This window comes from Hemicordylus capensis, chromosome 4 (assembly GCF_027244095.1).
Source record: "Hemicordylus capensis ecotype Gifberg chromosome 4, rHemCap1.1.pri, whole genome shotgun sequence".
Lineage (NCBI taxonomy): Eukaryota > Metazoa > Chordata > Lepidosauria > Squamata > Cordylidae > Hemicordylus > Hemicordylus capensis.
In genome coordinates, this window is record NC_069660.1 from 247,793,404 (window position 1) to 247,809,619 (window position 16,216).

The 16,216-nt window shown below is 44.9% G+C and overlaps 1 long non-coding RNA gene across 2 annotated transcripts in view; it reads right to left on the reverse strand.

Moving 5' to 3' along the window:
- LOC128324613 (uncharacterized) overlaps nucleotides 1-16,216 on the reverse strand; it is a 53,767-nt gene that overhangs the window by 14,802 nt on the left and 22,749 nt on the right. Inside the window, exons 2-3 of one of the 2 annotated variants that reach the window (XR_008306986.1) lie at nucleotides 8,856-8,930; nucleotides 3,251-3,367 (exon numbers count right to left, since the gene is read on the reverse strand). This is a non-coding gene — a long non-coding RNA (uncharacterized LOC128324613). Of the gene's footprint in view, nucleotides 1-3,250; nucleotides 3,368-8,855; nucleotides 8,931-16,216 lie in introns of those variants that run through there. The other variant, XR_008306985.1, reaches the window with a different exon arrangement.

The following is a 16,216-nucleotide window of genomic DNA, read 5'->3' on the forward strand; positions in this document are numbered from 1 at the left end:
ATTGCATCTCAATGTCAGTGGGTTTGGGGGATTTTTTTAAAAGAAGACTACTCACTTTCAAACTATAGAACTGCAATCTATGAAAAGTTTCTCACATTATCACCACCACCACCACCACCACCACCACACATCCTTGGGAATGTACTTTAAGGAATTACACTTAGGAGTCCAGTCTTATTCATTTTCTTGGAAATTACATCTGATTAGAATCTCATTGATTCCACTGGCATTTACTTCCAAGTAAGTATGATTAGATTTACTACTTTGTATCTCCATTCACAGAACTATAATCAGACTCAACAAAATGGTGCCTAAGTGCAAGTTCTTGTGCAAATACCAGTCTATCAATTGCCAAACCTCTCACAGATTAACTCATGTAGCCCAAACTACAAGCATTTGCACTATGGAGCAAATGCCTTTAGGAAGGTACTATAATCACCTTCGGAGGCGGTGGCAGGGCTATTCAGGCTGGCTTTTACAGGATGGGCAGAATAAGCTATGTTCACTGGTTTGGTTGCAGATGGGTAGCTATGTTGAAGCAACAAAACAAATCAAACACAAAAAACCAGGGGATAACACTTCATATATCAAGTGGGAGATCTCCCTGGCTTAGTTTAATGTTCTTAATTATTGCTTCTTTGCCTCCTTGAGCATGGCAGACTTTATTTATTTATCAATCTATCTATCTATCTGCATTTAATTAATTAATTAATTAATTAAATAGTACATGGCCCCAAACTTTCACTTTAAACTAACTCCTGCTAACTAGTCAAAGAGGCAGCTTTTCAAGTGGTGATTCTCTTATGCTGATCGTGGGCTGGGTGGGGGAGGGGAGTCCCTGTGAAGCTCAGCATAGTATCACTCACAGTGGCTGCTGGTGGTATCCCCTATGTGCAGTGTGTGTTGAATAGTTGTGAGCCTTTTGGGAGACAGGAAACTAATTTTTTCCAGTTTCTTTTGCTATGTATGTATGATGTCTCTCTCTCTCTCTCTCTCTCTCTCTCTCTCTCTCTCTCTCTCTCTCTCAATCTTAATGGCACTGGCTGATCTTCTGCACAGAGTAATATGGACCGTTTTGAACCAGCTGTGCTGTTGTGAAACAGGGCTGGTGCACTGCTACTTAAAATTGTGCTATCACACTTCTGTGATGCTACGGCCATTGGAAATAACGGTCATTGCATTCAGGAAATGTGATTGCAGAATTTTAAGTAGTAGTGCACCAGCCCTATTCTCCATGGCCGGACATTGTTTTAGGCACTTACAGCAGTACATGGGGGTCCACCGTCCAGAATCACCAGCATCGCACTGTTCAGAATGTCAGCCAATATTAATAAACATAATTTAAAAGTGAAAGGTCTCCATAACTGAAACAAACCAACAAAGATATATGCTGGCAAGAAAGGAAAAAAGTTCCCTAGAATATTCAGACAATTTGACCTGCAGTGAGAGTAAACCAATCCATTTTGTCATCCTAACAGAAAATGTTCACAGATTCCAACATTTGATCTCCAGTTACTAATAGTCCCTGATGCTGCAAGGAGACCAAAGGTAAGAACACCATATTGAAATTAATTAAGGTTGTGCATCAGCAGTTCTTGATGGACTGCTCTCTATGCCAAAGTGGTTTCTAAATACATTTGTATCTGCTCCATACTCTCCATGATGAAATCTAAAATAAATAAAGAGATCCTTATTGTTCTCAGTGCTGATGTGATTTGAAAAAGTAAACATAAATTGTGATTATGGCTATGGTGCTTGCTGGGTTGATTTCTAATTCATACTGATTCAGTAAATACTTCTCCAACTGTATGCTTGCTGTTGCATCTACAAATGTTAAAGTCTTAGCCCTCTGGCACAACGGTGTGTGTATAGGAGGACTGGTGGAATTGCACATGGGTACCCATGAACCTCCTTACAAGGACCCCCTTACAAGTCAGGATGTCAGCCACTGAGTAGCGTCTACCAGGGCTGCTCAGCTTCAGCCCTCCTGCAGATGTTGGCCTACAATGCCCATAACCCCTGGCTATTGGCCACTGTGGCTGGGGATTATTGGAGTTGTAGTCCTGTGGCTGCGGGGGCTAAGTTGAGCAGACCTGGTCTATACTGACTGGTAGCAGCTCTGCATGGATTCTAGACAGGAGTAGTACTGAAATGTGACCCTATGAAGGGGAGGGGCCAAAGGCCTTATAAGGAGTGGGAATGGTGAGTAAGTGCTGTGTGTGCGTGCATGCATGCATGCGCTTGCTTGCTTGCTCTTGTTAGATGAGAGATTTACTCCCTGTTCTCTTGGTTAGGTATTTTCACTGGACACCAGTATCAAGTTTCAAACAAAGCTTTGTTTCATAAATAAAGCTAGCAATATTTAGCAAAAGCTAGCAAAAGCTTTGGGTGCAGCCGCCTGCCTAGTCTGGCAGCCCACCCCCTTTTTATACCCTAGGGCAGGGATGGGGAACCTTGGCACTCCAGCTGTTTTTGGACTACAATTCCCATAATCCCCAGCCACAGAGGCCAATAGCTAAGGATTATGGGAATTGTAGACCAACATCTGCAGGAGTGCCAAGGTTCCCCATCCCTGCCCTAGGGTAAACAACTTTTGCACCTGCGCATCACATACAAGCCAAAGTGTTACTTTAACCCCAAAGGTTCTGATTCGCTTCCAAGTGTTATATTCCCCATTTACACTCTCAAGATATCTGGCTTGCGGCCCTGGCTTTCCCTCCCCGCTGAGACATACTTTTAAGCAGTGCCATCATAAAATATCCTCAAGGCGTGGGGGTATCTACCAACAGCTGCAAGCTTCATTGATGAGGCATGTAGCTAAGTGCTGCGCAAACCTGTTGAGAGCTATTTGCCAATAATATTCCAACACTCTTTTGTTCTGGAGACCTTCTTCAGCTCAAGCAGAGCTAAGACAATAAAGAAGTTGTTCCTGTTTCAACAGAGTTGAAACATCATTACTTTTATTATTCCTATCAAGAACATGGTGTCAGAAGTTGAAGCCACTTTCTAGTGGCAGAAAAGAAGCAAAAAGAAAACAAACCCTGACCCAGTTCTGCTGAACTGAGGCCTAGCATGGCGTTCTCTCCACCAGAAGGCTTTGATTTTAGTAAGGTTGCAGGATGGCCTGACTGAAAGCAGCAGATCGTTACAGGATTGCTACAAAGCTGCATGGTGAAGAAGAAATAATTATGGCCTGTGCTCTCATTTATGCAATGGACCCACAAACAGAGCAGATTTTTAAGTCCTTTACCTTTGCTGCTTCTGGGGATAGGGGATAACTATCTCCTGGGGAAATTTGATGAATATTTTGTGCCAAAGAGGAACCTTATTCATTCGAGGGCCTGCTTCCACCAGAGGACTCAGAGGCCTGGGAAAACAGAAAGAAAGAGAGAACAGCTGGCTAGGGATGTGCGAACCGGTTCGGATCCGAACCGGTTCGGGTCCGAACCGGTTCCGGTTCGGAGGTTCGGATCGAACCGAACCACCCCTGGTTCGGTTCGAATCCGAACCGAACTGGGGGTGGTTCGTTTCGAACTGGTTCGGACCGGTTCGGATCGGTTCGGAAAGCTGAAAATTGGTCAGATGGTAGCTGGCACCCAGGGGTACCTGTCACCCAAACCCCAAAGCAATTGGACACTCGTACGATTTTTTATGAATTTTTGAAAAATATTTTTATTTTTCTCTCATAGGATATAATGGGACCCGAACCAGGCCATTATTTCTTATTGTGGAGCACTCATGGGTGCCAACAACCATGCAAACCCTGAAGCAATCAGACACCCCTATGATTTTTTATGAATATTTGAAATATTTTTAATTATTTTTCTCATTGAGTATAATGGGACCCAAACCAGTCCATATCCCCTGTTGTGGAGGACCTAGGAGCACAAAAGCAGGGTGGGTGGTAGACAGGCATGGGTGCCTACCACCCAAAAAATCTCAAGGCAATTGGACACTCCTCTGATTATTGGTGAATTGTTAAGTGTTTTTGAATTCCTCATAGAGAATAATTAGGATTGCAGCAAATGTATAGCTTCACGTCGGGGGGAAAGGGGTGTCGTAGAGTGCAGTGTGGTGGGTGGTAGTTCCTAGGGTGGGCAAGGAAGCTATCAGAATTATTTGAAAGGAATTGGGCAAAGAGGTGATTTTTAAGTGATTTTTGAAGTTTACGCGTCTTTAAGGTTTTTCCTCATAATAAGTTATAATGGAGCTTTCAGCAGCCCTATAAGTGCACATGGGGGTGCTGGGGTGGCCCAGAGCAAGTGGTGGTGTAGTGCACATAGGGTGCCAACCACCCCCATGGGTTTCTAACCCATGGGGTACAGGGATCTCTGGTAGGGGCACCCCCATGGGTACAGGGTTCTCTTGTTTCTGAGGTATTGAGTGTGGATTCTATGATAGCAAATGAGATTTTCAATGAGACACCATCAATCCACTCTAATATGCTATCATAGAATCCACACTCCGCCTCCTGCTTCTTCTCTGTGTGTGTGCTTAGTAGGGGTGTGCAATTTGGGATTTCAGGTGATTTGGCTCGGACCTGAACCGAATCACCCCTGTTCTGTTTTGTGCCCGAATCTGGGTCACCCGAATCACCCTTGATTTGGTTTGGATTCGGATTTAATCCAAATCTGAATCCGAATCGATTCGGGGGGTAAAAAGGGGCCCAGGGGCAAAATTTTGGGGTGGGGTGGTAGTGCCCAATGGTTAGAGTCTACCACCCCAATTTCAGGGGGATTGGGCAAAGGGCTGATTTTTGGTGAATTTTTAAAGTTTTAGTGACTTTGGGGCAGTTTGGGGGCATAGCATGGGATCTGGGCAAAAGGAGTTGGGTGGGGTGGTAGTGCCTAATGGGTGCAGGCTACCACCCCAATTTCAGGGGGATTGGGCAAAGGGCTGATTTTTGGTAAATTTCTGAAAATTTCATATCTTTGGGGCATATTGGGGCATATTGGGGCAGAAAGTGGGGCCTGGGGCAGAATAGTGGGGTGTGATGGTAGTGCCTAATGGGTGGAGGCTACCACCCCAATTTCAGGGGGTTTGGACAAAGGGGTGATTTTTTGAGAATTTTTGAAGTTTTAGTGACTTTGGGGCAGTTTGGGGGCAGAAAGTGGATCTGCCCCAAAATAGTGGGGTGGGTTGGTAGTGCCTAATGGGTGGAGGCTACCACCCCAATTTCAGGGGGATTGGGCAGAGGGCTGATTTTTTGAGAATTTTTGAAGTTTGGGTGTCTTTGGGGCAGATTGGGGGCAGAAAGTGGATCTGCCCCAAAGGAGTGGGGTGGGCTGGTAGATAGTGCCTAATGGGTGGAGGCTACCACCCATCCCCAATTTAAGAGTGATTGGGCAGAGGGGTGAATTATGGTGAATTTATTTGTATGAGGTTTGTCTTCATAAGGTGAAGTGTGCTAAATTGATTACTTCCTCATATTATTCATAGTAAAGGAAAGTGTGAAAAAGTGAAAGTGGGGTCATGAGAGTTGTTTAATTGAAAAATATCTCATTTGCTATGATAGAATGAGAATTCACACCTTTTCTATTCACCATAATTCACCCCTCTGCCCAATCACTCTTAAATTGGGGATGGGTGGTAGCCTCCACCCATTAGGCACTATCTACCAGCCCACCCCACTCCTTTGGGGCAGATCCACTTTCTGCCCCCAATCTGCCCCAAAGACACCCAAACTTCAAAAATTCTCAAAAAATCAGCCCTCTGCCCAATCCCCCTGAAATTGGGGTGGTAGCCTCCACCCATTAGGCACTACCAACCCACCCCACTATTTTGGGGCAGATCCACTTTCTGCCCCCAAACTGCCCCAAAGTCACTAAAACTTCAAAAATTCTCAAAAAATCACCCCTTTGTCCAAACCCCCTGAAATTGGGGTGGTAGCCTCCACCCATTAGGCACTACCACCACACCCCACTATTCTGCCCCAGACCCCACTTTCTGCCCCAATATGCCCCAATATGCCCCAAAGACATGAAATTTTCAGAAATTTACCAAAAATCAGCCCTTTGCCCAATCCCCCTGAAATTGGGGTGGTAGCCTGCACCCATTAGGCACTACCACCCCACCCCACTCCTTTTGCCCAGATCCCATGCTATGCCCCCGAACTGCCCCAAAGTCACTAAAACTTTAAAAAATCGCCAAAAATCAGAGGAAGGTCCAATCGACTTGAAATTTGGGTGGCAGGTAGAACTCAAGGTCCCCTTTCAAACCAGCTATTTTTTGAGATCCGAACCGGTTCGGTTCGGATCCGAACCGGTTCGGATCCGAACCGAACCGGGGGGTGGTTCGGCAAAACCAAAACCGAACCACCCTGGTCCGGTTCGGACCCGGTTCGGATCCGAACCGAACCGGGAGAACCGGTTTTATGCACATCCCTACAGCTGGCCCAGAAAAGCTATGCCCAAAGACAAAACCAACCTGCCCCCAAACAGAGGAAAGCTCCTGCATGCATACGCTGTGGCAAAGCACATGCACAGAAAGCCAAGTGTTCAGCAAAGACTGCAGTATGCCACATATGTGGGAGGATGGGTCATTTTGGTATTGTCTGTTGCACTCAAGGGGTGAAAGAAGTCACAGAGCAAAATAATCTAGATGAAAATTTCTTTTTCGGACCATTCGCCTGCCTCCATGGCTCTACTGACCCATGGGAGTCGCAGCTGAAAATTAATGGTGTCCTAGTGAGATTCAAAATTGATACAGGTGCTGATGTAAGCATGATCTCAGAATCTGTCTACAGGAGTTTTTGCAACCCACCTCATCTCTAGCAGACATCGGCATGCCTCACTGGCCCTGGAGGGCAGAATCTAAATTCCATGGGCTATCTTACAGCCAATGCCCAATACAGAGGCAAGGAATACAACTTCAAAAGATATGTGCTCCATTCTCAGACCAATAATCTTCTGAGCCAGGACACAGCTACTGCAATGGGCCTGAAAAAATGCCTGGAAGAACTTTCCACAGAGCCTCATGATGAGGTTGGAACCTTAAAGACAGCATGAATACAGATAAGACTCAAGGAGGAGGCAGGTCCTTATGTAGTCTTTACAGCTAGAATGAGATCAGTTCTACTACTTCCCAAAGTAAAAACTCAGTTAGAGAGGATGGTTAGATATAGAGTTATTGAGTCAGTTACAGAACCTACTGACTGGTGTGTGCCAATGGTACCAGTATCAAAGAAGAATTATATATATATATATATATATATAGAGAGAGAGAGAGAGAGAGAGAGAGAGAGAGAGAGAGAGAGCGCAGGGATTCTCAGTGTTGGGTCCCCAGATGGTTTTGGACTTCAAACTCCCATAATCCCCAGTCCCAGTGGTCTTTGGTTGGGGATTATGGGAGTCGAAGTCCAATAACATCTGGAGACCCAACATTGAGAATCCTTGGTATATAGTATAGTATTGACCTAAAGCAGCTGAACAAAGCTGTGAAAAGAGAAAAATACATCCTCCCCTGGCCGTTTTCCATATTACATGCTGCAATGTACTCGCAACATGTCCACTAAGTGCCCCTCTGTATTTCCCGTGTTTCCACATCGGTGTCACTGCATTGCCAGCAGGGTGCCGTTCTTATTTCCCATGCCTTGATTCAAATTTTAATGATGTGCTTTTGCCCTACAATGTTGTAAATGCGCTGCAGGAAAGTAGCTGTATTTTTCCGTTGTAGGGAGCCTTGCCCTGCATTTTATGCATTGTAGTGTGTTGCAGTGTGGACAGTTCTTTGCCATTCCCGCCAGTGCTTGCTTCCTCCGCCCCCTTGCTGCAGGGAGAGAAACAGGCAGGGAGAAATCTTGGCTTCCCCCTCCTTTCCTCTCCACGGATCCCAAACCCCAAACCTCCCTCCTCCTTCACTTGCTTCCAATATAACTTGAGCTTTTCAACACAGAAGGGGAGGAGAGAGCAGCTAAGCAGTTTTCTGAATCCAACCCTTTCTCTTGCACTTTTTATTGAAGAGAAAGCCCATTGAACTAAATCATTTACTTCTGTGCAATCCCACTTGCTTACTACAAGGCAAGGGGCAGGGAGAGAGAACAGTGACTTACTTAAAAGTAAGCCCATTGAACTGAATCATGATTAATTTACTTCTGTGCAATCCCAAAGCCCTCACTGGAGGAGCGCTCCTATTCATTCATTCATTCATTCATTCATTCATCCCCCCCCCCGCCCGGAGGCACACCAGTTCCTGTCTTTCCCGCTTCTTGGCTTGCCACAGGATTCCCTTTCATTCCCCACTCCCAGTAAGCAGTTCCCTTGTTTTGTCACTCCAAAGGATCTCCCCCCAACTCTCCCTCTTTTAAAAAAACAAAACAAAAAACAATTCCCCCATTATTGCTTGCGCAAGACTGGAATGATGCAAGACAAAGTTAGATTTTTGTTTTGGAATGGCCTGCTTCCCCCTGCTTGCAGATTAGTGCAAGGCAGCCGCAAAGTTACCAAAAAATATTTCAAATCACACCCCACGCGCAACTCCATTGGCCCAAATGGAGCAGGAGGAGGGGCAGATAAACGCGTTTCAAGGAGAATATGGACAGTGCTGCCTTGAAAACACATTGTAATGGATGGAAAATATGAATGCCCACCAGCCTACAATGAAGCAATGAATAACACTTTACTCTCGGTTTTAAATCATTGCACTATTCCATCACACTTTGCAATGCTTTACTCATTGCAAATCTCATAGTTTGGAAAATGCCCTGGTGGATTATTTCCTTCCATGCCTAGCAGGTGCCCAAGTATTTTCATTGCTGGATGCAGTCAGTGGATTCTGGCAGATCTGGTTGGAACCTTCCTGTGCCAAACAAACAGTGTTCATCATACCATTTGGAAGATATTTATTCAAAAGATTACCTTTTGGAATTTCTAGTACTCCAGAGCTGTACCAAAGGGTCATGTCAGAGGTTCTGCAAAACCTGGAGAGGGTTTCTGTGTAAATGGAATGCAGATGGACGAAACGTTTTGTTGAAATAGCAGTTGAAGTACCTGTTTTGACAGAACAAACTCGAAACGTTTTGAGTATTTCAGCCATAGGGAACAATGGGGAAACATGAAACACCCCATTGTTCCCAATGGGTAGCTTCTAGGGACACCAAAGTGGGTTGTGTGGTAAGGCATGATGGGTGTTACCTACCACCCAGCCCACAAAAGAAATGAGCAAGTGGACGATATTTAACAAACTTGGTTTTAAAAAAGGTTAATTTCCCCCCAAACTGCTATAGGATCCTATAGGATTTAGGGGAAAGGTTAAAAATTTGGTATTGATGGGTAGCACCCATCATGCCCTATCACACAAAACATTTTGGTGTCCCTAGGAGCTACCCATGGGGGAATAATGGGGTGTTTTGAGTTTCCCCATTGTTCCCTATGGCCAGAACAATCTGCACTCAGAGTGCAGTGCACACAAGTTCTGCATTGCAATTTGCAATGCATTTTGCCACCCTGCCTTGAAAAACACTGCAGATTAGAAGCACACCTTAAAAGGGAATCTGTCCCTCCAACACAGTACACACATTTTAACACAGTCCAAAAAAGGCCAAAAAAGAATCACTGACCCAGAATCCACTGCTAACCTTACTGCCTGCACTGCACTGCAGTAACATCATTGGGCCAAGTTGCTCTCTCACACACAATTATGACTCCTTATGTTCCTAGCATTGTAACAGCTGCCACAGCATCATCCTTAGCAGCAAATAGCCATAAGCTCAACTAAAGCAACTTTAACCAACCAGTACTTGAACTGCCCCCCGCCGGTTTGGAGTCTGGTTCGAACTTGAACTGAATCACAAGATCTGGTTTTGCACACCCCTAGACCCCACTTGCTGGAAATTGGGGCACCCCTCTCCCACAATTCCCCACAGCAGCAGATCTGCACATGGCTCAATGCCAGTCCAAACCCAGGAATTCTGAATGAGAATACAGATCCATCCCTGTACCCTGTGCTTACCCCGTCTGCACATGCGATGAGGCTCTGACACATGGGGCATCAACATCTCCTTTGGGCACATGCAAGTCTTCCCAGGGGAGATGGGGGTTGCAGTGCAAAAATTCTATCATTAACTAGAGAGAGTGGGGCCCCACGCAAGTGGGTTCCCCATGCTGGGTTAGCGCAATTCATGAGCATGTGGTCTGACAGAAGACCAAGGGTATTTTACCCTAAGGTCCTCCCCATAAGACTAGGAGGCTCTTCTCACGATCGGTAAGAAGAGCCTCTAGGGGGTTTGCGAGGAGAGCGGGCTAAGCCTGCTCTCCTCACAGACAGTCTGCTCTGGGCAGCCTCAGCGGCCGCCCACACAACTGCCAGCTCCATGACAGAGCCGGAGATGGCTGGGAGGATAGGGGGACGCGTGGCCCCTGGAAGATCCAATACGCCCTGCGCAAATGCGCAGGGCATACTGGAGAGACCCCCAAGCCAGGAGGCTGCTTTTAAGCCTCCTGGCTGGGGGTCTACTTGCGAGTAGCCACGGCTACTCACAATTTTGAAAACCGGGTTTGCGGAGCACTCGTTCCGCAAACCCGGTTTAAGGGGAGGGGTAGTTAGGTGGGTTAACCGCCTGGAAGGCACCGGGCTCTCCTGCGAGCCCGGTGGCTCACATGGTCAGGTGAAATCGGGCTAGGATAACCTCGCCCAATTTTGCCTGATTGTCAGAATAGCCTCTGGGTCTTTCACGAGAGTGCAAGTCTGCTGGCAGCAATCTGCCAGGGGAGCAGGAGTGTGGTTTGGTCTGCATGGACTGCTTTGCTGGGGTAAGCCCTCGCAAGAGCATCCTGGGTCACAGCAGGCCAGACCCCAGGATCCTTTGTCTTCCCTCATATATTTATCTACCTCCTAGGAAGTTATTATGTTCCCTTCCTTTTCCTGAGTAACAGGAAAATAGCCCCCCCCCCCCAACTGTGCTTGTGAAGAACAATTTTGTTTCAGGGCTCTTAAGAGAGTGGCGATGCTATCGCTATCAGAAGTAGCACTGGCATGGCATTTAAAGGGATTTAAATGCCCTTTCCATGCCAAAGGCAGGCGGACAGTTTTGAAAAGGCTTGATTGTGCTCAGCACACCCCGTTTTAGATTGTGGCCAATGGCAGCCGCTCCTCTGATGTGCTGACACCTTGCCCACAGTCTGGCGACACCAGTGCTATGGAGCTTGCTGGGATGAAGCCTTGGTGGACCAGGAAAAGGGGGTGGCTCTTCTGTCCTCAAACTGGAGGTTGCTGGATGAATGCCTGTGATGCAATTCCCAGTCTGAAAAATTAACTGCATGTCTGCCAACCTCTGGTTTTGCGTTATGTGTGAATGCAGCCTATTTCTCTAGGTACTTAGAAACTACACATTTGCCTGATCTTACAGTATCCATTACTATCAGTTGTATAATGGCCAGATAGGGGTGATGAACGTGTAACATAATGTCCCACGATTTACTGGGCAAGAGTTTGCTCATTTTGTAGAAAAATACAACTGTGTCACAAAGAGCAGTCCAAACTGCAAAGTGGATTTTGGCTCAGGATGATCCATTTATGGTCTTACTGAGATACAGAACAAATCCCACTAATGCCACCAAGTATAGTCCAGCACAGCTGATTATGCGTCAACAGCTATGGACACCTGTTCCAACTTTAGAAACATCCTTGTTCCCTCAGTGGCCAGATATGGAGGCAGTCCATGTGGCAGATGAGAAGGCGAAAGCAGCATATAAATTCCATTTTGACAGGCATCAAGGGGTGAAGGCTTTACCAGACCTGCACTCTGGTTCCCAGGAGAGAATTAAACTGGACAAACAGAAGGGCTGGTCAGAACCAGCAACTGTACAAGGACAATATCAGACACCATGGTCTTATATTGTCAAAACCAGCAATGACACAGTTAGAAAGAATAGAGACATCTACAAAGTGTGCCACCACCATATCCCATTACAACATAACTGGAGCCATCAGAAGCAATTGCCATTTGGTGAACTGGGAGTTCCATCGGATCACCTAACTGGGAATGAAGCGGCACTCTCAAATAATGTACAAATCCAAGCACCGTCTGGTGAAACATGTTCCTCGTCTTCACGTAGGGAGGAGACAAGCTCTAGTAATTGAGTGATCCGGAAGCCTGCACATTACAGAAACAGAGCAGTGCATAGGTAGAAGCAGTACCCATCTGAGGGGCAGAATAATCCCCAGGGAGTTTTCCACACAGCAGACATTCCTGAGAACTCAAAGTTATCCCAAAAACCTGATGCAAAAAGTGGATTTTTTTTTTACCCTGGATATACATTGGGCTGCACTCTAACACACAGTGAAAAACCCAAATTGTGTGTGAAGTGCTCCCTGACAGCTCGCAGGGATTTTCGGGTAAATATGCCCAATATGTGAATGCAGACCCTCCATTCTGGAGGAGATGTGAGCTAAAGGGCTGTGTGAAAAACTTCTAGGAGGCTTTACACACAGGGTTTCAACCCTGAATCTCCTTCAGAAGAGAGCATATACACCAGCCAAACTTACCTCGAAGCCCCTTTGAGATCCTTGGAAGCACTCCACACACAAATCGGGCTTTGTCTTCTGAATTCTAGCTTATCTTGATATATTTCTGGATTTTTAAAATGCTGGTTTTAAGCTACTTTTTCTGAAAACACTGGAGCAAATAGGGAGAGGCACTGATGTAGACTCATTAGCATGATAAGAGGGATGCTTTCTTTGGAAATGCAGATATTGCTATTTAGGAAACTCCCCCCCTCCCCACTATAAGGAAAACACGGACACATGCCATGTGAATTTGCTTCAAAACAAAACCCGAGAGCAGAGGGGAGGGGCTGCTTCCCTCAATGCTGCAAGTGTAATTCGAAGTGGCTTCACTCAACATTTACCCCGAAGCCTGAAACCATGTGCTAATAACTCCCAGGTGCTGTTAGAGGTGACTGACAGTCTACTTATCACCTCCAGTTAGGAATTGTTTAAAGTGGTTTTGTTTTCATTGTTTTCCCTTCTTTATTGGGTTGGGTAGTTTGAAACTCAAAAGTGGGGGAGGATGTAGTGAAATGTGATTCTACCAAAGGGAGGGCCAAATGCCTTGTAAGGAGTGGGAGTGTTAAGCCAGAGGTGTGTGTGTTTGCTCTTTTATTCTGGAGCTCTGTGTTTGTGTTTGCTCTTTTGTTCTGCAGCTCAAGACAATAAAGATGCTGCTCCTGTTTTAACTGAGTCCTCACATCATTAATTTTATTACTCCTGTCAAGAACATGAGTCTTTCCTGGCCTTATCTGGATGATCCTGGGATAGAATTTAGTACCCTCCTTAAGCAAAACAGGTGTTCTACCACAGAACTACAATCCTCAAAACTTTTGAGGCCATACTCTTTGAATAAAAGGACCACAACGAGTGGAGCAGGGAAAACAACAACATGTATTTTGCCCCTAAAGAAAGTGATACACTGAAACCTGTTGGGCAATTTCAATTTTTAATACAGTTCCATTTCTGGCATCTTTTTATCTCCTCCTCCTCCTCTTATATTTAGCATTGTTGGAAGAAGAAAATAGGACATCTGTGTCAGTTCTTTGCAAAAGCAAGCACATCCCTGAACCAGTTTTCCTTGAAAACGGTGATGTGGTCCTTTCTGCACAGGTGCGCTGGAACGCCCCACAGTTTTCAAGGCCTGCTGAGCCAGACAGGCAGGCTCAGTGGCCGCTCTACCCACCCCCACTGCCATGCGGTGGGGGGAGGCCTGCTTGGCTCCCCCCCCGACTCCTGGTCACGCACATTGGTGGCTAAAAATAAGGTAACTTTTGGCAGTTTGGCACGGCACGGTGGGCGCAGGGTGGCGACAGAAAGCCTCCCCAAATGCAGGGGTCCTCATGGTGGGGGCTGTCTGGGTGCCCATTTTACCTAGGTGTGCCACTGCTCTGAACTAGAGTTATACTGCTATGGAAAACAATTTGAATTTTGGTAGGAAATGAAATGGGAGTAATGACTAAAAGCACAATATTTTGCTTTTCTACTGAAAAAGTCACAGCAGTGAAATAATGCCAAAAAGAAAGCAAAAACAAACAAAAAAAACCCCAAAGAAACATCACCATAGCCATAAGTACACACATTCTGTATAACTCAGCATATTGTATCCAAAGCCAGTTATGTTGGTACTATCTACCTGAATATTTTCCCCCTGCTTCTTTGTTCACAGAGTAATTTACAAATGACAACTGTTTCTGAACACACCCAGAATAAAAACACCTAGAAATGGAACTTATCATGCAGCTTTCCACAACCATTTCATCTGTCCACAGCTGGGTATTTATGAATACTCAGCAAGCCAAACTATTTTCTGACCGTTCAATAGCTTGATAGAGGACCCTTGGCCAAAATGTCATCTTTACTTTTATTTTCTTTTTCGAGTCCCACAGTTTAACATTTTGATTTCCTGTTGCTTGATTTGCGGCCAAAATTCTGACGTGGCATCAGTTTGGTTGCCAGATAATGCATTAAGCCTTACTAGGGGTAAACATAATGATCTTCATTAAACCCTCTCAATGAACCCACCTCCTGCTTCTTCAGGTGGAGAAAGGCATTGACAGGGAACACTCTTAGAGCGGCTTGGTGCTATTTCCTTCTTGAAAGCAGAGGGAGGGAGAGATGAGTGGCAGCTTTTAGAGAAGGTGGTGGGGGAAGTTAGGTAAACATACAAAGGGGTTGTCAGATTTCCTTTCCTTAATGGCAAAGTTTTTCAGCAATAAATCACTATTCAGTCAATGCCATTAGTTTGGGGGCATTATATCCCTCATTAAAGTGCATAAACAATTATATTTACTGAAGGTAATGTACTGTGTAGTGTATTATAACGATGCTCATTAACATATGTAATCATCATTTGAATGGGCTTTACTACAATGTAAACTGATAATGGCATGATTACCCACTGGGTTATTAACTTTTCAGTCCTAAGATAATAAAAGGTGAAGCAAGAAACAGAAAGCACATATGCATTGCCCTCCGTGTGTGATTTATGGGCTTCTCCATCGAGCTCTGAACACAGGTACCCATCATTTGAGGACTGACTCTTTATTGCACATTGCATTTGACAGAATAATAAATGTAATTGAGTGGTTCTGGGTGACCATCTGGGGAAAAAGAGTCCTATGAATAAGGAAGGTGCCTCGGCAGACTGAGAGTCCCTTCAAAGGAAATAATGTTGTCTGTCTCCCTGTCTATGCCTTGCTGGCTCTCTGTGGTTAGGCGTCTCTATAATGTCTGTCAGACTTGTATTAGCTGCAGATAGGAATTGCCACAGTCTTCTTGTCTTCCTTCTCCAGTGCACACCCAAAGAAAGCTGGGAAAGAGCAGAGCTGGCCACAGCAAAAAGAAAGCAAAAACAAACAAAAAAAACCCCAAAGAAACATCACCATAGCCATAAGTACACACATTCTGTATAACTCAGCATATTGTATCCAAAGCCAGTTATGTTGGCTGTTGGATTTTGGGTCACAGTTTGTTAGATGCTAGTTCTATTGTTTCAGAAGGAGAGATGATGGGCCAGTGTATCTTATTTAATAACATCAGAAAAGAGGAAATGGGATAATGCCATCTCGCTTTAAAATGGAAGCGCTTAAAGTGTTCAGAACAATGTTTAATGCTTTAGTTGTTGTGGACAATCACAATTACTCTTAGGCCAGTCACTCGCTCTCAGCCTAACCTACCTTACAGAGTTGTTGTAAGAATAAAATTGTACACCACCTTCAGTTCCTCGGAAGAAGGGGAAGATAAAAATGTAATAAATAAACAACTGTGCACTGAATTACAGTCAGAACGCTTTATGTGTATAGTGAGAAATGTGGCCAACTGAGAACCTAAATTTAGTTTATGTTAGAGTGTCTCTGCATTAACTTATAAAAATGGCAGAAGTGAAATGATCAGAACATTTTCTCCTTACCTACCCATTTTTTGGGACACAAACTTTCTATTTTGGTACACGGATCCCAGATATATTTGGAAGTACGTACCATTGGTTTTCAGGGAACTTCCTTCCTTGTGGCATGCTTTTGTTGTAAGAGTGAACTCTTTCATTCTTTTTATGATCTATTTTGACCAGGATTTATTTTGTTCTACTCAGACCTACAAAGTGTTCACTTTTTTCATTTCAAGTTACTAGCAAGCTATTGGCAATTAAAGTAAGCTTTATGAAAGCTGAACTTATTAGATGAAAGCATAATACAGCGAGGGAACTCTGCTCCCCAACAAGAAGTTAAATGAA